Source organism: Scyliorhinus canicula, chromosome 19 (assembly GCF_902713615.1).
Source record: "Scyliorhinus canicula chromosome 19, sScyCan1.1, whole genome shotgun sequence".
In the NCBI taxonomy this organism is placed as follows: Eukaryota; Metazoa; Chordata; class Chondrichthyes; order Carcharhiniformes; family Scyliorhinidae; genus Scyliorhinus; species Scyliorhinus canicula.
Genome location: NC_052164.1, coordinates 92890421 through 92915662, shown reverse-complemented (window position 1 = coordinate 92915662; position 25242 = coordinate 92890421). Strand labels below are relative to the sequence as shown.

General features: G+C 46.6%; 1 protein-coding gene across 5 annotated transcripts in view; it reads right to left on the bottom strand.

The window, feature by feature from the left end:
- alg9 (ALG9 alpha-1,2-mannosyltransferase) overlaps nt 1-25242 on the bottom strand; it is a 245372-nt gene that overhangs the window by 66813 nt on the left and 153317 nt on the right. Inside the window, exon 15 of one of the 5 annotated variants that reach the window (XR_005458175.1) lies at nt 7751-7944. The exons of the other annotated variants lie outside the window; for them this stretch is intronic. The gene's annotated coding sequence lies outside the window, so the exon portion shown is untranslated. The remainder of the gene's footprint in view (nt 1-7750; nt 7945-25242) is intronic. 5 annotated transcript variants of the gene reach the window in all.

Here is a 25242-nt window from a genome sequence, read left to right as displayed (position 1 = left end):
TCTGGGGCTGGAGGATATCACAGAGACAGGGAAGGGGTCAGGCCATGGAGAGATTTGAAAACAAGGATAAGAATTTTAAAATCGAGCATTGCTTGACCAGGAGAAAGCCTAGCTCAGTGAGCACTGGGGCGCTGCGTTAACAGGATTTGGTGCAGGTGAGGAGATGGGGCAGCAGGATGTTGGATGACCTCACGTTTATGGAGGTAGAATGTGGTAGGCTGGCCAGGTGGGCATCGGGGTAACCAAGTTTAGAGCGAATAAAGGAATTGTTTTCAGCGGTGTTGGCCAACGGAGGAATTTGGGCCAGGACGCTTTTCTTTGGACATTTTTACTTTAACAGCAGCAGATAATAATGGAGGAGTCAGTCAGGGCCTTGGTTTAGTGTTGCATCTGAAGGGCAGCTCTTCAATTCAGCATCGAAATGTTAGCATGGATTCTGTGCTTAGCTCCTGGAGTGGAGGACTTACCACACAACCTAACTTGGAAGGAAAGTATCACCATGCAGGACCCTTTCATCAAAATTGACATCCGAAATGTTAACCTATATTTTGGCTGTGCGTTTTCACTTTTTTATTTTAAGCCAACAGAGGCAGTACTGTGGCTAGCATTGCTGCCTCACAGAACCTGGGACCCAGGGTTGTTTCCGGCTTTGGGTAACTGTGTAAAGTTTGCAAGTTCTCCCCGTGTCTGCGTGGGTTTCTTCTGGGTGCTCCGGAGCATCCCCCCTACAGTCCAAAGATGTGCAGGTTAGGTGGATTGGCCATGATCAATTGCCCCTTAATGTCTAAAAATCTGAAGGTTAGGTGGAGTTATGGAGATAGGGTGGGGGAGTGGGCCTGGGTTGGTTGCTCTTTCAGAGTGTCAGTGCAGACTTGACGGGCTGAAAGGCCTCCTTCTGCACTGTAGGCATTCTCTGAATTCTATGAAAATCCTCCTTCTCCACCCATCTTCCATTTAACTTTGTTTAGCACCCATCCAGAAACTATCCTGACATCTCTTCACACCTGAAGGGACTGACAGAAATGCAAATTACAGTTGTGATATTCCAAATGGTTTTCATTATTGGTTTCAATATTTGCCATTTTTGGCCGAACATGGTCAATTGCAAATACACTCCTGCGGGTCAGAAATTCATTCAGTTCTCCTGAGTGGGATGTGGAGTGGATACAAGGGGATCCACAAGGCGCTGACTCAACTGAAGGGGTTCTGACAGTGCAACAACTACAAATTTGATGCTCTTCTGCTGAGTTGCTCACAGTTCTCTGCCATCCACCCAATGTTGGGTGTGATTTCCTTTTGTGCGCGCACGACAGCTGGCTAAATATTTGGGACGAAAGCCAACGTTAAATATTTCACTGTAAGCCTTTCGAAAGTAAGGGTCCTTCTCCGATTTCATGCACGCCTTTGCTGGTGATCAATGATGACAGGAGCAAGGAGGACAGTGGCCCCCACGTTCTCTCACCTGCCGTTGGCGAGATTTATTGCCCACTAAATGTAAATTGTTGAGCAATGGTTACAAAGTGTATTCTTTCACAACGGCTCATCTGCAGTCATGTCTAATGGTTTAATTAGTTGATTGGCACTCGGAGCTGCTCTAATCAGACACACAGCGCAAACCCACTGTTAATTTACTGTGACGTTTCATTATTCCGGTGAAATGGAACCTCATTAAATTTGTCAGGTGGGAACGCTGGGTGGATGATGTGTTCTTTGGCTCAAGTGTCCAAATCAACTCCTTCAAACCGCACCAAAAGACGATGCTTCTGAAATCAAACGGTCGGATTGTTTTACCACCAGACATGGGGATCGTCAGACTTCACAAAGACCCAGGGTCAGTCTAATTTGCCGTCTACCATCCTGGCATTCGTTGAAATTGTTGACTAAATGCAGGAATCAATCTCTGAATCTTCATTGTCTTATGCCGCGGAAGTACAGTGTCCTTCAGTTCAAAAGCAAAACTGAAAGAGACCGAGGGAGAGGTGGGGGTGGGGGAGAGAGAGAAAGCGGTTTGATTATTGCTTGCATGAAAAGACAATGCCACTTTTCACTTGGGAAAATTGGTGTTATTGAGATAAGAGCCTACATACGGGGCTGGTGGTCCTATTCCCTTCTCCCAGCCTGCTTAACCTCAACTAAGAGACCATTGAGAGTTTAACAGGCTTACTGCCAACACATCTTGAAACCAGTGGCAGGATGCTTTCCCAAGAAGTTGAGATCTAAGTGACTTAGAGAAGACACTCATTGCAATGTTAAGGCCCAGACATGGATGCAGCTGGTTGCTACACAATCTAGGCTAGAAGTTCGCAGGTTTGTTTCCCAATTTAGAAACAATCGGTTGATGCCACTGGTGACAGCGATGAAAAAACGACCTCAATATTAATAATAATAATTGCTTATTGTCACAAGTAGGCTTCAATGAAGTTACTGTAAAATATTCTGCGGAAGGGGAGTGGATCAGCCGACGTGCTTCTGCTGACTGCTGTTCAACGACCGCAGCTAAAAGTGCACAAACATTGACATTGGAGAGAATAGGATTGAGTTTGGTTGCGATGCCCTCCACAGCCGAATAGGCCGGTTCACTGTGCAGGTTCACGAATGAGACGTCGGCTGAGGTGTCGGAACCGGTGCCTTTGGAAGAGCAGAAATTGGAAAAAAGGGAAAGGGGCCACTGTGGTGTTCTTTATGGCCCATCGAGTCTGCACCGGCTCTTGGAAAAAGCACCCTACCCAAGGTGAACACCTGCACCCTATCCCCATAACCCAGTAACCCCACTCAACACTAAGGGCAATTTTGGACACTATGGGCAATTTATCATGGCCAATCCACCTACCCTGCACATCTTTGGACTGTGGGAGGAAACCGGAGCGCCCGGAGGAAACCCACGCACACACGAGGAGGATGTGCAGACTCCGCACAGACAGTGTCCCAAGCCGGAATCGAACCTGGGACCCTGGAGCTGTGAAGCATTTGTGCTATCCACAATGCTACCGTGCTGCCCTCTTACTTCTATATAATAATCAACTGACAACAAACATACAATCTACACTCATCTACCACTAATCTCTAGACTAGTACAATAACTACGATCTGCTCTCACTCACACTCGCTTTCCAGGGCAATCAGGGATGGGCAACAAATGCTGACCTTGCCAGCACGGCTCACATCCTACAAACGAACCAATTTTAAGAATGGACATTAGGATCAAGCTCAGCTATGTAGCAAATGTCCTGCCTCGATTTAGGCTCATACGAGGCGTTGGACTAAAACGCCCTTGGTACAGGAAAAGAGTAAATGAGAGAGGGAAAAAAAAAAGCGAATGAATAGCTGGGCTTGGAACTGGAAAATCATTTCTCTTGAGTAAGAATCACGTGCACCTTTGTCACCTTCATGTCGGGACTTTTCCTATTATTCAGGGTCTCGCCTTACGGCCCCGATCAATCATTCCCAGCCACAAAGCGTCCTAATTCTGAAGGAAATGTACGCTGGTGAGGAACAATATTAATTTAATTTGCATATTTCAGTTGCACTGCTGAAAACGCGGACCTTCGGATTCTTTGTTGGAAATAAATAAAATTGATTGGAGCGAGAGCATCTGCGAATGCTGAGGTTGTGAAGGTGCACTGTGGCATGCAAATGAGGAGCGTCGCCATGGCAACCCAACGTACTCCTGGTGCTTCCCACTGAGAAGCCTTTTCGAACAAGCTGCGTGCCTTTCGTGGAGATTTTAAAACAGAATTTTTATCTCTACTGTTTTTTTTTTCCGCTTCCTCCCCGCACCCCCCCCCCCCCCCCCCCCACACACGGAGGAAGGGAAATGTTGCAGAGAGAGGGTGGGAGGGAGGAAGAGCCAGCAGTGGTGTTCACATGGAACCAGCATGTGCGGCGCATTCTAATGTGTCTGACCTACACCTATCAGGAGACACAGTAGCCAGCCAACTTCAACCTTCCCTCAGCCACCCGAGGGAACAAGTGGGCCCGAATGACGCAAGCACTTTAAGGAGCAACAGCCCCATGTCTGACGAGCCCGAGGCGGCTGCGCTACTATAGGTCGCTCCGCTGACCATGACAGATGCCAGTGGCACAGAGCAATTTTCACATTTATCATTGCAACGGTAGCGAGAGATTTCGAAACATCAGTTAATGCACCCCAATGACACGGAAAGTCAAACTCTCGGTGCTTCACATCTTCCCCGCTGTTCTCTTTGTCAACAAACCCTCACAGCAAAGGTGCCTCGGCAATGCTCATTGTGCAAGGGTGACGTTTTGTTTGCTGCTTCCCTCTAAGTCATCAGGTCACGATTGGCGAAGGTTCCGTGGCTGCAGGCCGCCCGCGGGTAGCTGGCCAACCTGGTCGCTTGACATGCTGCAGTGTAGATGGTGAGTGTCAGTAGCTATTTGAACACATGGGGCATCCCAGCAGGGCCTGATCATCTCCTCATCAGATACCCAACATTGGGAATACTGACTAATCTTTGCCATTTTATCAGGGGGACGCTTAAAAAAATTTTTTTTTTTAAAGTACCCAATTCTTTTGTTCCAATTAAGGGGCAATTTAGCGTGGCCAGTCCACCTACCCTGCACATATTTGGGTTGTGTGGGTGAGACTCACGAAGACACAGGGAGAATGTGCAAACTCCACACTGACAATGATCCGGGGCCGGGATCGAACCCAAGTCCTCGGCGCCGTGATGCAGCACTGCTAACCACTGCGTGCCGCCCACTATCCGGACAACGCTTGAGGTGAATTGTAGCACTTGTATCGCAATCCTAGTTGGGTTTAGTTGTAGCCTGCTGTGCACAAATTATCTTTAACGTCTTAATCGAGGTGCTTGGGGACACCCAAGTCGGGAAAGACTCTCACACAAATGAAAGTTCTTTCTTAATGATGGCTGCTTAAAAGTCAATCCTTCGTAATAATCTTTTTATTTACGTTTCTTTTCTTCAAGGGCGCGGGGGCAGGGGTGGGGGACACACAATACAAAAAACAAACAGTGAAACAATGCCGGTGAGTGGGGACCCTCCAGGAATTGGTGCAAAGGACATGTACGAGGAAGGCAAGCGGGCAAGTAAAATAGACACTTAAAACAGCTCAGGAAATAACACTCCCTCCTTCTGAAAACCAAATGAAATCCTTTCCTTACCGAACAAGTTGAACGATTACAAGATTTCTTAAGGGGAATGAGTTCTCAAGATAATTAGCAATGAGTGTTTACAATCACCTATTACACAGGAAGGCAGACAACTGGACAGAAATTTTCCAATGTAAATTGTGCTGGATTTTATCTGAACAAATTATGAATCTTTTAAATTCTATGTTCCATTAAGGCAGCAAATACTGAAAAAAGTAATGAGCTCCGACACTCTGAGTGGAAGATTTGAAAGACCTTTATAATGTTGGCAATGGGCCCACTTAATTTTATGTATTTAATGGACAGGCACCTCCCTCAGGAGCTCATCACTGCTCAGATCTAATCTTGACCTTCCATTGCCATGCTCTGAATTTTCTGCCTCCGTCTCCTGTCTTTCACTGTTTCAAGTCACTCTGGCTTTAACACTGGGTGTATTTTAGCCCTAAAGCAAGCTAATTCGTCTTTATACAGACTCAGAACATGAACTATGTTTCTCCTTCCACGGATGTTGCCTGTTCCATAATTTTGTTCCTGTTTCAGATTCACAGCACGGACGGTATTTTGTTTTTATATTTTTCTCAATCTTGGGTTTCCAATTTAATTGACTTGTCGGCACAGCTAGGTTTCTGCACTGGACTACGGTCAGTGATGGTACTGCCATTGCTCACCCCTTGGCATTCAATGGCATTGCCATTGCTGATTCCCCACTATCATTGACCAGAAACTGAACTGGACAGGCCATATAAACAATGTGGACATGAGAGCAAGTGAAAGTCTAAGAATCCTGCAGCAAGTAACTCACCTCCTGAGTCGCCAATGCTTGTTCTCCATCTACAAGGCACAAGTCAGGAATGTGATAGAACACTCTCCACTTGCCTGGATGAGTGCAGCTCCAACAACATTCAAGAAGCTCGACACCATCCAGGACAAAGCAGCCCACTTGAGGCACCCCATCCACAAACATTCACTCTCTCCACCACCAATGCAGAGTGTACCGTCTACAAACTGCACTGCAGCAACGCACCAAGGCTCCTTCAACATTACCTTCCAAATCCTAGACCACTATCATCCAGAAGGTTATGGGGAGAAGACTAGGAAGATCCTCTCAAAGCCACTCACCATCCTAACATGGAAATATATCGCCGTTCCCACCTTCACTGTCGCTGGGTCAAAATCCTGGAACTTCTTTCCTAACAGCACTGTGGGTGCACCTACACCACATAAACTGCAGCGGTTAAAGAAGGCGGCTCACCACCACCTTCTCAAGGGCTATCAGTGATGGGCAATAAATGCTGGCCTGGACAACGATGCCCACTTCCCATCAATGAATTTAGAAAAATGCAGCTGCTGTGTCTAATCTGCTACGCAGTTACTTAAACTTCAAAATTATTTTGTGTCGCTAAAGCTGATTCTCCCCCTCCCCCTTTCTTCTACTTTGTAACTGATTCTGCACAATTCCTTGGATCTTCCTTCCCCTGGGAATACCTGCAGTGGTGCATTCTCCAATTCTGTTTCTTGCATCCCGCCCACCTGCTGCGCCCGTCTCTGAATCCGGACATCAGTTTATCGCTGCTCCACATCGACTCCGTCCAGGTTACGTCAGCTTTAGTTGCCACAGGAACTCTGAGTTTAACTCTGTACTCCCTGCTATTTTCTCGCTTTTATTCATGGAATTCCTCCAGTGCAGAAGGATATCAGGATATCTGTGCCCTAATCGTGCTTCACTGCCAAGTCTGTGCAGCTCCAGTTTTCCCCATGATTACTCACAAGTGCAAATAATCGGCTGCGATCCCAGGCCCGGATCCTCTTTTTTCCATCCTTACTTTGCCTTCATCATGGAAATCTTCTCTCTTTATCCGTCCTGGATTACTTCTCTCCTGTGGTCATGCCTCCTATCATTTCTCCGCTCTCTGGTATGTTGCCATCCCAAATCCTTACCCCATCATCACCCTTCCTACTTTCCCTCAAAGATAAGTCTACATCTCCTACCTGTGCCTCACTTGACATCCTTTGAAAGGCCCAACAAGACGTTTGACACGGCCTTCTTACAAGCCGCAACCTCAGCTGCCCCGTCCTGTTCCCTCACTAACCCTCCGACCAGCGTGCTCTTTCCTACCTCATTCCCATTCAACTCACCCCCTCCCGATGCCGATCCTGTAGACTTTGCCTGTGGACCGCTGCCCCTCTCTGCATCTCTCTTCAGAATTTCCGTTCACTTGAGAACCAGGTGCTCGCCATCCATGGGTTCTTTTTTTAAATTTAGAGTACCCAATCACTTTTTCCAATTAAGGGGCAACTTAACGTGGCCAATCGACCTACCCTGCACATCTTTGGGTTGTGGGGACGCAGACACGGGGAGAATGTGCAAACTCCACACGGACGGCGACCCAGAGGCGGGATTCGAACCCGGGTCCTCAGCGCCGTAGGCAGCAATGCTAACCACTGTGCCACCGTGCTGCCCTACCATCCATGGGTTTATTGTGGATTTTTGCACCGACACTGTTGCCTTGACGGAAACCTGCCTGAAGGGGGATGGCACCTTACCCATAAACAAAGCTTTCCCGCCGATCTACACCTTCCACCACTCAGAGCTGTTGTTACAATAGGGGGACCAAACACACCTTGGTATGTCTCCCTGGCACCTTCTCCTCCTTTGAGCATTTCACCTCGTTCCACTTGCATCTCTCATTTAAACTCTTCGTTCCGTACTGGAACTTCATTTTTTAATCCCTCCAATCTGGTTTCTGTCCCTAGCACAGTATCAAGATGGCTCTTATCACAGTCAAAGGTGACAGTACTCTTCATGCTTCTTGACCTGTTGACACACAACAGTGTAAACAATAACACAGCTGACCATACCATCCTCCGCCAATGCCTGTCTGCCACCATCTAGCCGGGTGGGGCTACATTTATCTCGTCCCATTCTTATCTATCCATTTGTGGGCAGAGAATCATTTGCAATGGTTTGTTTTCCCACTCCCGCACCGTTACATCTGGTGTCCCTCATCTGCACGATTCCCTCAGAGGCATCACACTGTTAGATTCCATATCGCTGACGCCAGATCCACCTCATCAATCCCACCCTCAAACCCTCCACTGTCTCTAAATTGTCTTAACTCATTGTCCAACATCCAGCCGATAGAATTTTCCATTTCGGAAAACCAATTTTTACCCCCTTTACTCAGACAGGGTCAGTTCCTCAGTGCCAACCCTCCATTCATAGAATCATAGAATCCCGACCGTGCAGAAGGAGGCCATTCGGCCCAATAAGTCTGCACCGGCCCTCTGAAAGAGCACCATATCCTAGGCCCAATCCCCCATCTTGTAAACCCTTGTAGGGGCAATTTAGCATATCTAACCTCCTCATCTTTGGACTGTGGGGGCAGCACGGTGGCACAGTGGTTTGCATTGCTGCCTACGGCGCTGTGGACCCGGGTTCGAATCCCGGCCCTGGGTTACTGTCCGTGTGGAGTTTGCACATTCTCCCCGTGTCTGCGTGGGTCTCACCCCCACAACCCAAAGATGTGCAGGATAGGTAGATTGGCTACTCTAAATTGCCCCCTTAATTGGAAAAAATAATTGGGTACTCTAAATTTTTTTTAAATCAAAAAATAAATCTTTGGACTGTGGGAGGAAGCCGGAGCACCCGGAGGAAACCCACGCAGACACGGGGAGGAGGTGCAGGCTCCACACAGCCAGTCCCCCGAGGTCGGAATCGAACCCGGGTCCCTGGCGCTTGTGAGGCAGCAGTGCTAACCACTGTGCCACCTCTGTGGCCTCACCCTGCGGCCAACCGTCCCACGTTAGACTGGTGATGATGGAGCCAAATCTTGTCCAGGCCCAAAACCTACGAGTGCAGAGTCTGCAGCAGGAGTTACAAATAGCATTTCATTACCTCCTTTACTCTTAAGATTCAGATGCTGAGGTCAATTGTGGCAGTTTCCAGCGATTAGCTAGCTCAGGGGTCAAAACCAGTACCTTTCTGCATGACGATGTAGAAACCAGTGCATTTCTGTACCAGGCCAATGGGGAAAGCTGTGCGCAATGGCTATAGTGTGAGTGAGTTGCTACACATTTCCAATTTATAACTGATGGAATGTACACAACCACGGAGCTTGCTCTATTCCTGTGTATATTTCTAATTAACTGATACTGGCTCAGTTCTTGGTAGAGTTCTGCAATCACTGTCAAAAGGTTAATGCTTTCTGCAGACTAAAATGAGTTCCAAACCGTCAATCAAAAACAATTTGGGCAGCTCAATTTGCTGGTTAATGTTCTCTTGGTACCAGGGGAAACACAGATAAAGTGCTTGTCATGGTTCAGATCCACATGTAACCCTTTGGGTACCATAGCTCACTCACATTTTGTGCAGCAGCTTACAAATAAATTATCTTATCACCGAAGGAGAAGGCAATGATGAAGAAAGAAAGCACAATAAGAGGGTATATGGTAATATCCTTTGAATGAGACACAGATGATATCAGAATTAAAGTCACGAGGGAAGCTTTTAAAGATGAGGGATGTTCACAAATGGGTCTCAGAGACTCGAGCATGAAGAGCCCTCTGAATGTTGCACAGCCCTGGGCCACAACACGGAGCTTCACAGTGGCATGGACTAGGTTCATGGCCACAATTCTACTTCAGACTTCCTGATCTCTCCAGGGATTCCGACATTTGAGATTTCCAAATCGGATCAAAAAAGGAATTAACACCGAGCTATTGGAGGAGACGTTAGAACAGGTAGTCAAGAATTTTGTAAAAGAGCTAGGTGATGAGACCATCAATTCACGCGACACGTGGTTAGAAGTGAACAGTGGTTTTAATCGTCTTACAACAGAGCCTGCCTGTGACACGATGAACTCCAGATGAACTGCAGGCAGGCTCTCAGCATCAACCTTTATACTTCCGGTTAGGGGGAGGAGCCGTGGGTGGAGCCTAGTACAAACTCCTGTACACTCCCAGTGCATCTCCCCCTAGTGGCAGAGCAGCGCAACTGTTCGCGTGCCGAGCTTACAAAGACATAGTAATACAGTGTGAATTACGCTACTGTGATTCACCACACTAGGTCTTTACAAAGTATCTTGAATGAGAGAGAGAGAGCTTGGGAGGTTCAGGAGGCCCAGGAGCTGCAAGTGTAGCTGTCAATGGGAGACAGACACCGAATTAAGCACAAATTCTTTGTCCTTTGGCGCTACCCCGATTCTATTACATGGAAACCATGTGGCAATTCTCTTTAGGCATCATGAAGTTTGGCAACACTTCCTCCACACTGAGGAAGGATGGAAGCCAGAGAAGGAAAGTCAGAAACAGAGCTGACACCAGTTGCTTCTGAGTAGCTCCACGTGGTTGCTGCTCTGTTTTGAGCGCAGTCTGAGAGAACGCCATCTATCTGCCGGCTTTGTCACTGGTGGTCATGTACTGGAGAAGAGAAGGGAATTGAAAATGAATCTCGCCTTTGTTTCTCGGGCAATTCTTGGCCAGTTTCATTGCTCTCTATAAACAGATCACCCTATATGGAAACAAGGCACTGCTGATTCACAGTCTACCAATCTGTTTGTCAGATGAGGTCCCCTTTTACAAGATGATAAACATTCATGATCACTGCACAATAGTCACACAATTAGGTCTCCCTATCTGAAGGCCTGCAACCATGGACAAATAGAAACATAGAAAATCGGAGCAGGTGTAGACTATTCAGCCCTTCAGGTCTGCTACCCCATTCAACGTTATCATGTTTGATCATCTATCTCAACACCATACTCCTGCACTCCCCGCATAGCCCTTGATACCTGTAGAGTCTACAAATCTATCTATTTCCTTCTTAAATACATTCAGTGATTTGGCCTCCACACCCTTCCGTGGTAGATAATTTTACAGGTTCACAATAATCAATAATAATAAGAATAATCAATAATAATAATCTTTATTAGTGTCGCAAGCAGGCTTACATTAACACTGCAATTAAGTTACTTTAAGTTTAAGTTTACTGCAATTAAGTTACTGGGCTAAATTGCTGGCTTTTAAAGCAGACCAAGGCAGGCCAGCAGCACGGTTCAATTCCCGTACCAGCCTCCCCGAACAGGCGCCGGAATGTGGCGACTAGGGGCTTTTCACAGTAACTTCATTGAAGCCTACTCGTGACAATAAGCGATTTTCATTTTTCACTTTGAGAATCCCCTAGTCACCACACTCTGGCGCCTGTTCGGGTGCACAGAGGGAGAATTCAGAATGTCCAATTCACCTAACAAGCACGTTTTTCGGGGCTTGTGGGAGGAAACCGGAGCCCCCGGAGGAAACCCACGCAGACACGGGGAGAACGTTGCAGACTCCGCACAGGGACCCAAGCCGCGAATCAAATATGAAGCAACAGTGCTAACCACTGTGCTACCGTGCCGCCCTCTTGAATGAAGAAATGGCTCAGTCCGAAATGGCCTACCCTGTATCCTGAGACTGTGACCCCTAATTAAAAAAGAAGGGGGGTTTTGCGGGGTTGGGGGGGGGGGGGGGGGGAGGAAGAGGAGAGGGGTGAATGGATATTGCTCTTTGACACGGCACAAGGAAAATAAACGTCAAACTATTGCCACAAAGTTAGGCTTCACGCTGTGAGCTGATCACTGTAGCTCTGAATCTGGCGTGGATTGCCGGTGTGAGGCCAGCTTTGGTGACGCATGCAGCAAGAGGTTTGCAAATTATTTTTCGAACTGACATATGGGAGCACTGAAAAAAGTCTTTCCTATATCCTGTATCCACTCCATATAATTTTATTACAAACATCTGATGGGGGGAGTATTATGTAGGCAGCATTGGTTAGACCAGAGGTTAATGAATGGTACACAGAGCTGACTAATGCTGGTGGGGCTTTGGAGATTTCTCTGGTCAGAAATAGCACAAGATAAACTTGTCCGTTTTGCTCTTTTTAAAATAGTTTTATGGGAGTAGGATGATGGACCAGAGAGTTTCTCCAATTAGTATCTGGGCCATAAAGATCAATGGGTTGTCAATCAGGCTCCATCCCTGGTCTGGTCACAGTTCTCAGTCAGGGTGTTTGTAAGGGGACAGATATTGTTCTGTGTTAAAGAGGGTTAACCTGACACGATTCTCTTGCCTGTTTGGTGTTTAATGGCCCCCATCACCTTCCTGAGGCATGCACGTATGGACATTGCTTCCTCAGCCAATCAAGGTGTCACATATGGTTGAACAGCCTTGTGGAACAACCTTTGATATTCATTATTAAGGAGCACACATAAATAGTAGCCACCTGGACAAGGTTCAAAAGGGTGGCTTCAGGAGCAGTAAAAGAAATGCTGAGAAAATTGGCAGGAAAATGTTCCACTCCCCCATTTCCCTCATTGCAAAGTTGTCCGATCTATCACACCTGGGGGGGGCCTGGTGTTGCCAGAATACTCTTGAGCGGCTGCTAGTGGTCAGTTCAAGAACTGCAATGTCAGAATTCTCTGGGGGTTGCTAGCCAGTCCTCTCTCGGTGCAGGAATGATGCATTGTGCAGAAGGATATAAAGTGGGTGTGAAATAAGTAAGCCCGGAATAAAAGGAGCCCAATAAAGCCGCTCCTCCCACTGACTGTGCTCAATCTACAGCATCGTGGTTTCAATTTCAATGATTTCATAGAATTCCAACAGTGCAGAAGGAGACCATTCGGATCATCGAGTCTGCACCAAAGCTCTGAAAGAGCACCCTACTTAGGCCCACTGCCCTGCCCTATCCCTGTAACCCCACCTAACCTTTGGACACTAAGGGGCAATTTTAGCCTGGCCAATCCACCTCACCAGCACACCATTGGACTGTGGGAGGAAACCGGAGCACCCGGAGGAAACCCACGCAGACATGGGGCAAACTCCACACAAGACAGGCACCCAAGGTCAGGATTGACCCCGGATTGGACCACTGAACAAAAAGATCTGCAAAATTTCCTTCCATCCCGTCCAAAATGTCTATCTTCATAATTTCACTCTTGGCCAGCTGCTTTCGGGTGTCTTTTCCATAGTCTCACCGGCTTGCAAACCGCCATGCCCTGAGCCGCATTTGGTCACTCCATTCCATCCCATACCAACTGCACTTTGTGCTTATAGAACGTCTTTAACTTAGAAACATGCCGCAGAGTGCATCACAGAGTCAGAATTGAAAGAAAACGTTGATCGGAGGAGTGTTTGAAAGAGAGCCTTGGAGGGGTGGGGTGTGGAAGGGGATTAACGAGTTCCCGAGTGTGGAGCCTAGCCGTCTGAAGGCAAATCCACCAAATGCTGAGGGGTATCAGATGGTTTACAAGCCTTTTTCTTTTGAAAAGGGGTTAATTGCCAGGACAATAACTGCTTCAACGACATGTCTGTTCTGCCTCTGATTTTCCTGGAAGCTGTTCATTTGTGTCCTCTAGCTGTGTGCTCACAGTTCAAGTCATGTGACAGACAAGTGAGAAGAAAACTGTGAAATAGTACAAGTTAAAACTGATTTAAACATCTAAGATTCAGCGGGAAGGAAAGACGTCTCTAAGGTGAGCCAGTAAAGAGCAAAAAATGTTAAACGTTTGCAGTGGGCGCGACAGTATTTACAAAATGGAAAACAGGGTGTTAGGAAAAAGGCCATCATTTTAATTTTCAGCGTAAACAAATCAATCTTTCTGAGTTTCAAGTTTTAACCCAATATGCCTTCTCTTTCTTTTGACATGTCTGGGCGATACCCAAGAGGATAAGTAGCTGGCTCTGGCCACTGCCAATCCAGCACCTTGGCATTGCCATGACAGGGGTCGCAACTGCGATGCAGGGATGGTTCTCTCGAATTTACTGCGCAAAGCAACCTCATGTTCGATTCGCAGCAGCAACGCAGCGGTGATCAGGCACTCAATGGTGCATGTGTACGATTGCAACTGGAGCGCCCAGCCCACCACCTTGCTAAAGCTAAGAGGATAGATAGAGGTTCAGCACAGTTAGTGCAACACATGTTGTGACTCACACTCAAAGGGTTAAAAACCTCACTCTGGGAAAAGCAGAGTGAAAGCTTTGTTTTGTGGGCAGTACGAGTACCTGCTTTATTTCTTCACTACTTGCGTCAGTAATTCTGCTCCTACCCCACTGCGCAGAATTGCAAGCGTCAATTCGAAATCCCAGAGAGACACAGCATTACATACAATCGGACACGCGATTCACTTAAAATTGCAACTTGTATTCTTCCTATTTCCCTAATCTTTAAGATTAAAAAATTCTCTTCATGTTGCAAGCTGTCGTCTGCAGATGCTGGAGCTAGTACAACGCTGGGTTATATTGCCATCACATAAAGATCCTTATTCATTCACTTGGTGTTATTCTTGCTCATGTTGGACAATTCCCCATTGAAGCTGATGCGAGAATTCAACCGTTCAACCCCGAGTTAACCAATCTTAACAGCTTGAGGTTTTAACGTACTTCCTCTGCTCAAATTGTAATTCCACTGTGTATCTAACACTTTAGCCCACTTCCTAAAAAAATGTACTGCTGAAGCAAAGGTTGCTGCGGCTTGACTCTAGTCGGTAGGGGGAATTCTGACCTCTCAGTCAGAAGGTTCCAGATTTGACTAGTACATTGCGTTGGAACCGAGCTTGGTTGGTGCCCTGTGCAGTGTCAAGGGAATGCTGTATTGCAGGGGGTGGCATCCTTCATCAAGCATATCTCCGCCTGTTCAAGAATGTGTTAAAGTTAGCACAACCGCCTCACGGCGCTGAGGTCCCAGGTTCGAATCCCGGCCCTGGGTCACTGTCTGTGTGGAGTTTGCACATTCTCCCCGTGTCTGCGTGGGTTTCGCCCCCACAACCCAAAAAATGTGCAGAGTAGGTGGATTGGCCACACTAAAGTGCCCCTTAATTGGAAAAAATAATTGGGTAATCTAAATTTATAAAAAAACAAAAAAAAAAAAAAAAGAATGTGTTAAAAACAGCAAAGGGTTGTTCAAGAAGGTGTTAAAAACAGCAGGGATTGTAGAGAGGATGCGGGACATTGAGTTAGTCGAAAATCCATGTCAACATAACTATAAATCAATTTCTGAAGAATTGATGAATATATATCAACCGGTAAAGGAGACCATTGCCCCTATTCCCTGTCCATGACACTGTTATTAGGATGCCAGTACCAGTATCCCAACAATTTGCAATTGTAAGGCAGTGAGAGAAGACGACTAAACCACAGGAGTGATACCACTGACCAATAGGTATCTTTTATGTTAAAACAAACTTTAATTTAAACACAGAATCAATCACATTAGCAACACAGTAATGGCTTTCCAATTAACTACTCAAACAGTTCTTAAATAAAAGGGGGGGAAAACGTGAACTCCCTCCCTACAACTGCCATTACATACTCCAATTAAGCAACCCTACACAGTTCAAACGCCAAGTATAACTAAAGTTAACAATCAGGGATACTTTCTTCTCTGTGCAGACATTTTGAGAGATTCTTTCAGCAACAACCTGAAAATCCTTCTGTTTTGTCACACTGCTGTTCAACTTAAAATCTTGCAGGAAACGGCAAAACCGCAAACAGACCTGGCTCCTCCCATTAATTACATCATCTGTATCCGACACATAAGACATTCTCCGGTCTCCTCCCACAAAAATGTCCAATGACGTGCTCAGCTGGGGCTAAACACACTCCCTCATAAATTATCTACACCTCCTAAACATAAACAAAATTCAATTAGCCATCTATTTATAAAAAAGGTAAATGGTTAATATCAATGATTACTTCACCTTTATGACCCCTTAATCACAGCTTTGACATACTGTCTGTATGTATTAGAACCCAGGCTTTTTGATAACATTACAACAAAATCTGAAATATAATATATCACAATTTCCTACATTCATCACACTATTCAAAGAGGAACAGAGTTCTCCTGGTGTCATGGCCAACATTGCTCCCTCAAACAATACCACCCTGCAAGCAGCCCAACGAATCACCAGTCTGTGGTGCAGAATGTCTGACTGCATACACAATGGTCACTGCATTTCAAAGATTCATTCATTCATCGTGTATTACACCGAGTAAGACTGGCACATGCTCAACAATAGGCAGCCATTATAGAACTAACAGTATATACACCTCCCCAACAGAGAGGGCAGCAGAGAGAGCTCCATACTGCACTACCTTCCCACTTAAAAGACACAGGTATACATTGAAATGTAAAATGCTACATGGACACAATTCCCCAGAATACAGTACAGCTAAAACAAACATCAACAATATCTGAAGTTTAACAATTCGAGTTGCAAATTTGTTGTCACTGTAATCACGATAAAAACATTCATGAACACATTTTAAGAGTAATTTACATGTTAAAATTTGCTGTTCCCGAGGAGGAATTTGGTATATAGGAGGTTTATCATGTTCTCTCTTTGTCAAATTTCCCCTTTGAAGCAAATGGTCCACATGACACTGATTGATTTTTCTCCCCTCCAATCTTCACTCGATATGTGAATGGAGTTAGAATCATAGAATCCATACAGTGCAGGAGGAGGCTGTTTGGAGCATCGAGTCTGCATTGACTTTTGGAGTGAGCATCTTACCTAGGCCCACATCTCCACCCTATCCCCTTAACCCAGTAACCCCACCTAACCTTTTGGACACTGAGGGGCAATTCAGCCCAATCCACCCAATCTTTGGATTGTGGGAGGAAACTGGAGCACCCGGAGGAAATCATTCTCTTTACCACCTCGCTGGTTTTTCACCATGACCTGTAGACCAGCACTCAAGTCTCAGTTTCACACCGGGTGTGTTTCGACTCATCTTCGCTTTGTCTTGCTTTCCTTTCCTACTGATGCCAGGGTGAAGGAAACTAAACCTTGTTCTCTGAGCGTGTTTAGACACCAACTTATTGGGTGAGTGATCTGTTGTTGACTGTGGGGTTATTCTGTAGGATAATAGAAAATTGTCTAGCTCATGAGGAAGGGAAAGATAGAAATTACTGTTTGGTTTGTCACCTCTAAATACTTCTTCAAAGATCACATCAAAATCTGTATACTTCTTTCTGCAGAAGCACTCGATCATAGAAACTTAATCATAGAATTTACAGTGCAGAAGGAGGCCATTCGGCCCATCGAGTCTGCACCGGCTCTTGGAAAGAGCACACGACCCAAGGTCCACACCTCCACCCTATCCCCATAACCCAGTAACCCCACCCAACACTAAGGGCAATTTTGGACACTAAGGACAATTTATCACGGCCAATCCACCTAACCTGCACATATTTGGACTGTGGGAGGAAACCGGAGCACCCGGAGGAAACCCATGCACACACGGGAAGAATGTGCAGACTCCGCACAGACAGTGACCCAAGCCGGGAATTGAACCTGGGATCCTGGAGCTGTGAAGCAATTGTGCTAACCACTATGCTACCGTGCTGCCTTGCAGGGTGATATGGTGGTATTTAGAGTTTATTTGTCTCCATTCTTACTCAGAAACATTTCAAACTCTTTTAACTTAAACTCTGGACTATTATCTGACACCAATAACTCCGGAACTTAGAAATTCCATACCAACTTCTCAAAATCTCAATCGTTTGGGCACTTGTAGTTTTGGGCATAAGCTCAACACGGGCTATAGCTGTCGACCAAAACAAGGTAACTCACTCCCTTCCACTTCAAACAAATCAACGTGCACTCATTCCCACAGGTTTTTTTTTGTGCTTGACCTTGTTGTTTCTGAACTAGCCAACTCTTTACTTACTGTTCCTGACTGTGCGTAAGGCACTGGGGTATCCTTGAAAACTGCCAGATGTATATTATCCTTTATCTTGACTTCAGCCTTGCGATGCACAATTTTATCATTTAGGTCTCCTTGCGTAAAGACTACCACGTACTCTCTTCGCACTTTCTCAATGACACACAATCTTACTCACCCCTACTATAAATAACCTCTGCCCAGTTTAACCATTATTTTTAAGCCACTTTCTTCCCATCAGGGAGTCTTTGTTCCCTCCTACCAGCTACCATTGGCAAATAATAGGGTACATCATTGTATTTCACTCTAACTCTATCATGACCTAGCACTGGAATACTGTTCACAGAATCACAGAATTTACAGTGCAGAAGGCCATTCGGCCCATCAAGTCTGCACCATCTCTTATAAAGAGCGCCCCACGCCTCCACCCTAACCCAGTAACCCCACCTAACCTTCTTGGACACTAAGGGCAATTTATCATGGTCAATCCACCTAACCGGCACATCTTTGGACTGTGGGAGGAAACCGGAGCACCCGGAGGAAACCCACGCAGACACGGGGAGGACGTGCAGACTCCACACAGACAGTGACCCAGCCGGCAATCGGACCTGGGACCCTGGAGCTGTGAAGCAGCTGTCCTACCCACTATGCTACCGTGCTGCCCCCAACTGTTATTCCAATTTTGCACCAGTTTTGCAAAGTGAATATGTTTTAGGGATTACAAAATAATAGACAAGGCTGCAGCTGTATCAACGATACAAGTAAGTTGTGAATCTCTCACTTTCATGTTTACTGCGGGATCTTGGGGTGTTTGTCCCTTTAAGGGCAACACAGCAGAGTAAGGGTCACCTGGCCTGGGTAACCAATCAGGACTCAGAGTGGGAAATCACCCCAGGGGGAGGAGTTCTCTTAGGCAGAGGAATTCCAGAACTAGCTGCAGACATGCTGCTACTCTGATAGAGCTGGTAAATAAATAATTTCTGTTCACTAATGAAGGCTCTGAAAGCGCAGAGCTGGAATTGTATCTTCATATTACTTTCATCTTCCAGCTGCAGTTTCTCTTGCTCTCTGACTAAGTACAACTCCTAATATTCCCGTTCGATAACATCGAGTCCTGTTTCCATGTTTATCCTGTGAGGAGTACCAGACTCCTGAACTAGCTTTAGATCTACCACCACCATGACCTGGTGAATGGCTGCGACCCAGAACTTTACTACGATCTGGAACATCACTGTTCCCTCTACTCCTGCATGCAGTCCGGATATGACTGATGTTCCCACACGCACTGGGAATGGGGGCATTTAAATTGTTGGTGGCTACCATGGCATCAGTGGTATCTACATTTCTGACTCTGAAACCGTGGACTGGATCTTGCTGAAACCCTGTGGACCTCCTCTGCCAGCTCACGACCTCCCTTGCAATGAGCAACTATTTCTTTCTGCTATTTCCATGCCTATTTTCTGGATTTTTGTATTCTTTAGACCTCCTAAAAACACGTCTCCAAGGTTGAATTTTCAGTTCACGTCGCATCCAGTGATCGGAGAGTTTCTTTAGCCCAAGAATGTAACCTGCAACAGTCTCACTTGAAAACTGCTTTCTTTGATGGGATTCTCAGTTGTCATGTGAGAGTACCTTTAAGAAATGATGGTTAAACAATGTACCTTTAAGAAATGGAGCAACTCATATTACTGAAGTGATGTCAGAGGGTGGGGGTAGCTGAGTTGCGCTCCCTTCTGCTTTTAGTTTCAGTTTGAGAGAGCAGCTGAAAAGTGCCTGGCTGGTTTGAGAGCTGCATGAAGAAAAAGAGCTTGGGTGTGCCTGTCTTTACAGTGAGCTGGATCTGCTGTGACCTCTGCCATGAAAGACTATCTTCGAATCATTTGGGTGATTTTAAACTCATAATAGTAATGTCTTTAACCTGATGTGTTTCTGTTTAAAGGTGTTAAGTCTTTTGGAGGTTTGAACGAACATTTTGAGGGATTATTTAGTGTTGTATTATTTTCGGGGTTATCTTTGAAGAAAGGAGTGGTAAGTGATCCAATGTTTATTTAAAAAGGTTAAGTTGAATTCATGGAATAAACATTGCTTTGTGTTTAAAAACCCATGTGTCCATAATTGTAATACCACACCTGGAGACCAAGCCGTGTGCTTCTAAAGCAACAATACATTAAAGGGAGAGGTTGGTTGAACTCCATGATACATTTTGGGGTTCTGAAAACACCGCTCCCATAACACAGTGCAATTTCATTTTTAGTCCTGCCATAATATAAGCCCGGAATTTCATTAATTTCGACATAGTCCACAGCAGCGGTTTCCAACTAGATCATGGTTGACATGTCGATCCCAGGGTCTTGAACAATCGATTGTTGTTCGCAGCTGAATCATGCCAAATTACGCGAGACTCAGGATTCTCGTAATGATGAGTGAGCAACACGTAGCATGCCGAGCCATGCCAAAAAACTGCAGGACTCGGGCAACGAGATTCCCGCAGGCGCCAAATCCTGGAATAAGCTGGTTGAAGACAGAATGATGAGCAAGGAGCCCGGAAACTCCGAGCGGGCAAAAACCTACCATTTCCACCGCCAGTGGGAAAACAAATTTATTTTTACAAATGTCAAAGGCAAGACCATTTGTCTCATTTGCCAACTGAGTGTAACCTTGAGTAAAACAGAGGTCATTCAGAACTGCATCACAAGGCAATGCATGCAAAAGTTCAAGAAAATTTCCCTTTGCACAGTACGATTCGGATAAGTTGGGGGGGGGGGGGGCGGTGAAAGGGAATCTTGAAAGTTCAACAGTCACTCTTTTCAAAACCTGTGGCGAAAGGCAAGGCGAACAAAGAGGGATCTTTTCTCATTAGCCATTTGCTGGCAAGACATAAACCATTCACCGATGGTGAAGTTATCAAGGAAGCTATGTCGGTTACTGACAACACTTTGAGAACCATCAAGAGCATAACCTGATGTGTTGGGTACTCTGGACCTGTGGAGACTGCGTTTACCCTAGCAGTAACACATACAGGCTACCAACACTTGAAATAGTACAACACTATTTTATTAAGCTAGGAACTGTTGAACATACTTTCACTGTGGGTCGACACTATGTTAGATTAAACTGAAAACCTATGCCTAACCTAACCAGTCTATACTATCAGCACATGGTAAAGATCTGTGCTGCAAGCTGTGAGCTCTGTCCTTCTGAGAGGCTGCATCTCGAAAGAGCGGGAAAACTAGTGCCCTCTGGCTTTATAGTGAGTGTGCTCGAACTGGTGATTGGCTGCTGTATTGTGTGTGTTGATTGGTCTTGCAGTGTGTCAATCAGTGTGTGTCTGCACCATTATATACTGATGTGTATATTATGACATAACCCTTGGCGCTTTAACAGTAACCAGAAGGGTGGGATTCTTGTCTGAGGACGTCTCTCAACAAATACATCAAGACTTAGCAGGCTGTGAATGTTTCTCACTGCAGTTTGATGAATCAGTAGATATGGTGGATACAGCCCAGCTGATTGATGTTGAGTCTTTGAATGTCATGCAAATGAAAACAAAGCTGGACTTTCTCATTCTTTTGCCACTCAAAGGGAGGACAAGGGGTGAGGTTGTCTGCAACGAATTCAAAAGGCACGTGACAGAGAAAACAATTCTGATCAAGAAACTGGTTTCAACCACAACCTATGGCGCATCGTCATGGCTGGGTGTCAATACAGGATTTGTTGCACTTTGCAGAAACAATGCTGAATGCCCCTCTGTTGTCAATCACCATTGTGTTACCCAACAAGTGTGAGCGAGCAAGATTATTGACTGTTCTTGTGTAATGGCAGTTGTTGTCAAGATCGTCAACTCAATTCGTGCCAGAGCTCTGCAACACTGCCTGCCAAAATCATTACTCGATGGGTTTGATGCCATCTACGGAGACTTAATGCAGATGTGAGGTGGTTAAGTCGAGGAAAGTCCATCTTCAATCAAGAAATGAGGTTTACAGCAAACCGTCAGATAACGTGTGGTTGCTACGGACACCAGTGCAAAGTTGAATGAGCTGAATCGCGAACTGCAAAGGAGGGACAGAGACTTGTCACACATGATCAGTGCAGCGAATGCATTCAAGTTGAAAGAACAAAATTACTGAGCACCTCCCAAATCTGGAGAAAACCCAACAACGGGTCAAACAGAACGGGTTCCACCCAAACACATTTTGTGGCCACCTGCAGAAATTGGGAAAGGAATTCAACAGACGATTTCAGCAGGTAGACAAGGCGGAAGAAATCATTACGTCTGCCTCAAATTCTTTTCTTCAAGTGGATATCGGAGAACTGACAGCAACATTTCAGCAGACATTTGAACAAAGCGGGGGACTTGACATGGAAAACATCACCATGCAAAGTGACATACAGCTGAAAGCTAGGTCAATGGGCAAAGACTTTTGGGGACTTGTAGACAGCGAGAAGGTTCTGTGTTCTGACATCCTACGTACTCACGCTGAAGGCGTACTTTGGTTCCACCTACCTCTATGAGATGGCTTTTTCCCAGATGAAAATCATCAAGTCCAAGTATCGCACTCGTCTCACGGCTCACCTGACGGACTGTATGAGACTGTCCGTCTGAAACTATGACCCAGAATTCACAACACTCACAGATAGTGTGACACCTGTGCTTGCACACTAAGAATAGGCGAGTGTTATGCATAGTGTACATTTTTGGGAGCTTTAGTAAAGTCGAATTTTTAAGAGTAGACCTTGTGCTGCATTTAGATTCTAAAAATCATCTTAAAAAGATTGGAGACCACTGGGCTCTTGGATGCCATTGGTTAGAAACTATCTCAGAAACATCTGGCTCTGGCCCCATCATGGTCTTTATCCTTGGATCCTATTTTATTTGTTTTCAGTCAAATCGTAGAATCGTGGGCGGGATTCTCCCAGCCCTGGGCCAGGCCAGAATATCCCCACGAACAGGCCACGCCGCCCCGAGATTCTCCGCAGAACGGAGAATTGGCACCATTGGCGCCTGCGCGGTTGGCGCGGCACCGGTCGCGGGCCGCTCTACCCGGCTGGCCCACTGATCCGCCGGCCCGGATGGGCTGAGCAGCCGTGAGAAAAGAACAAAGTCTCGCCGGTGCCGTTCTAATCTGCCCTGGGCCGGTGGGACTTCGGTGTTGAAGGGTCGGGTGGTGGCCTGTGGGGGCGGGGGGGGGGGGGGGGGGGGGGGGGGGAATAGGGGTTCCGATCCCGTGGGGGGGGGCTCTGATGTGGCCTGGCCCGCAATCGGGGTCCACCGATCGATCGGCGGGCCGGCCTCTGTGGCTGGGGCCTCCTTTCCTACGTGCCGGCCCCTGTAGTCCTGTCCCATGTTGCGCGGGGCCGGCGCGTTGAAGGACGCCACTGCGCATGCGCGGATCTCACGGCGCACAGTTCGCGCCAGGATCGGCAGCTGGAGCGTCGCGAACCGCTCCAGCGCCGTGCTGGCCCTCTATAGGGGCAAGAATTAGTCCTGGGAGCGGCCCATTCACGCCGTCGTAACAATGTAAACTTGTTTCGGAATTATGCCAGTCCTCCTTGTTAGTGTTGAATTTCCCCCATTGTCACCAAATACGCCTTCAGTACCATTTTTTCAATTATGTACCATGCTGGCTACAATGTGTACATGGAGAAATGTGAAAAATTGCCTTAAAACCAATTTGCATTCCAAAAATGAGTCACAATAGGCGAGATTCTCCCAGCCGGAATCGCGATCGGCACCGGGGCAGAAAATGGGCGTCAACCCCAAAATCTGGTCCGACGCTGCTCCCGCGACTCTCCGATCCCTGGAGAATCACCGCAAATCGCGCGCGTGGTCTACGTGGCACGGGTAGGGGGCCATTGACAGAGGCCCCCGCGGCGATTCTCCGGCGAAAACTGGCCGAGTTCCCAATGGCGTGGTTCTAACCACAATTTGCCTGTCGGGAACGGCAAGTGGCGGCTGCGGAGTCAGTCCGCGGCCGCCCTGGTGGGGGACGGGGGGGATCCTTCACCGGGAGAATCCATTATTGGAGAATCCCGCCCAATATTCTTCAGTCCTTAATTTCTCAAATTAAGTGTCGATGGAAATTCCAACCCGCCCTCACCACCATCATTCTGTTGTGCATTGCACATGCTCAACTGGGGGTAGCTGTCACATTGAACTAACTTTATTTACACCTCCCCCAACAGAGAGGGCCCCACAATACAATGGCGCTCAGTGCGAGATGTTTCAGAATGACAAGGTCACGTATCAACGTGAACAGTATTATACAATGCCGCATTTATCTTTCTATTTGATAACATTTTCCCAGAAAATAGCCGCATCACTCTAAAATACAGGAGCACAAACCGTCTCGGAAGATCCTAGGGACAATTTTGGTCTGAGCTAGTTTAGCCAGTTTAGACCAGCTCCATTCTGGTCTGAGCCGGTTTAGCTGGCCTCAGTTGGAGTTGAAGTCGGGATGCTCTCAAACCAACTCCCCACCCTCACCACCTGCCCCACGTGTGACAGAGTCTGCCTGGACCTATCAGTCACCTCAGAACCTGGCTAACTGGAGTGGAAACAAGAGATCGCCCATTCTGAGGGAGTGCCTAAGAACGAGCCTACACTGGTATCCTTCCCCTACTACCTTAACTTTGACATTTTACCCCTGCTCCTCTTCCCATTTTACGGAGCCAATCTTCTCCAATTCACACCTGACTCCTATTCTATCCAGTTCGTCCATGGACTGTCTGTGTAGAGTTTGTACATTCTCCCCGTGTCTGTGTGCGTTTCCTCCGGGTGCTCCAGTTTCCTCCCACAGTCCAAAGATGTGCAGGTTAGCTGGATTCGTCATGGTAAATTGCCCCTTAGTGTCCAAATGGTGAGGTGGGGTTACTGGGTTACAGGGATAGGGTGGAGGCATGGGCTTAAGTAGGGTGCTCTTTCCAAGGACCAGTGCAGACCCGATGTGCCGAACGGCCTCCTTCTGCACTGTAAATTCTGTGATTCTAGACTACTGCTGTGGGAGAATTCATGATTTCTGCTAATTTTCACTGACCTGTTAAATGTGGAGAGCGTATTGTTCATAGTTAATTGTTTTTTTACCTCCCTAAACTCATCCAAAACTCTATTGCTCATGTTTTGACTTGCAGAAAGTCCCATTTGTCTATCACACTGACTTACATTGGCCAGTCGAGCTGTACCTCGAATTTAAAACCCTCATTCTAGTTTTCAAATCCCTCCATGGTCAAGCCTATCCCTATTTCCGCACCTCACCAGCCCCTTACCATGCAAGATATCTGCTTCCTCTAATTCTAGCCTCTGGTGCCTTCTTCATTTTAGTTGCTCCACCATTGGTGGCAGTGTTTTTAGTTGCCTAACTCCGGAATTCCATCCCTAGACCTCGCAGCCTCTCTACCTCGCTCTCCACCTTTAAGA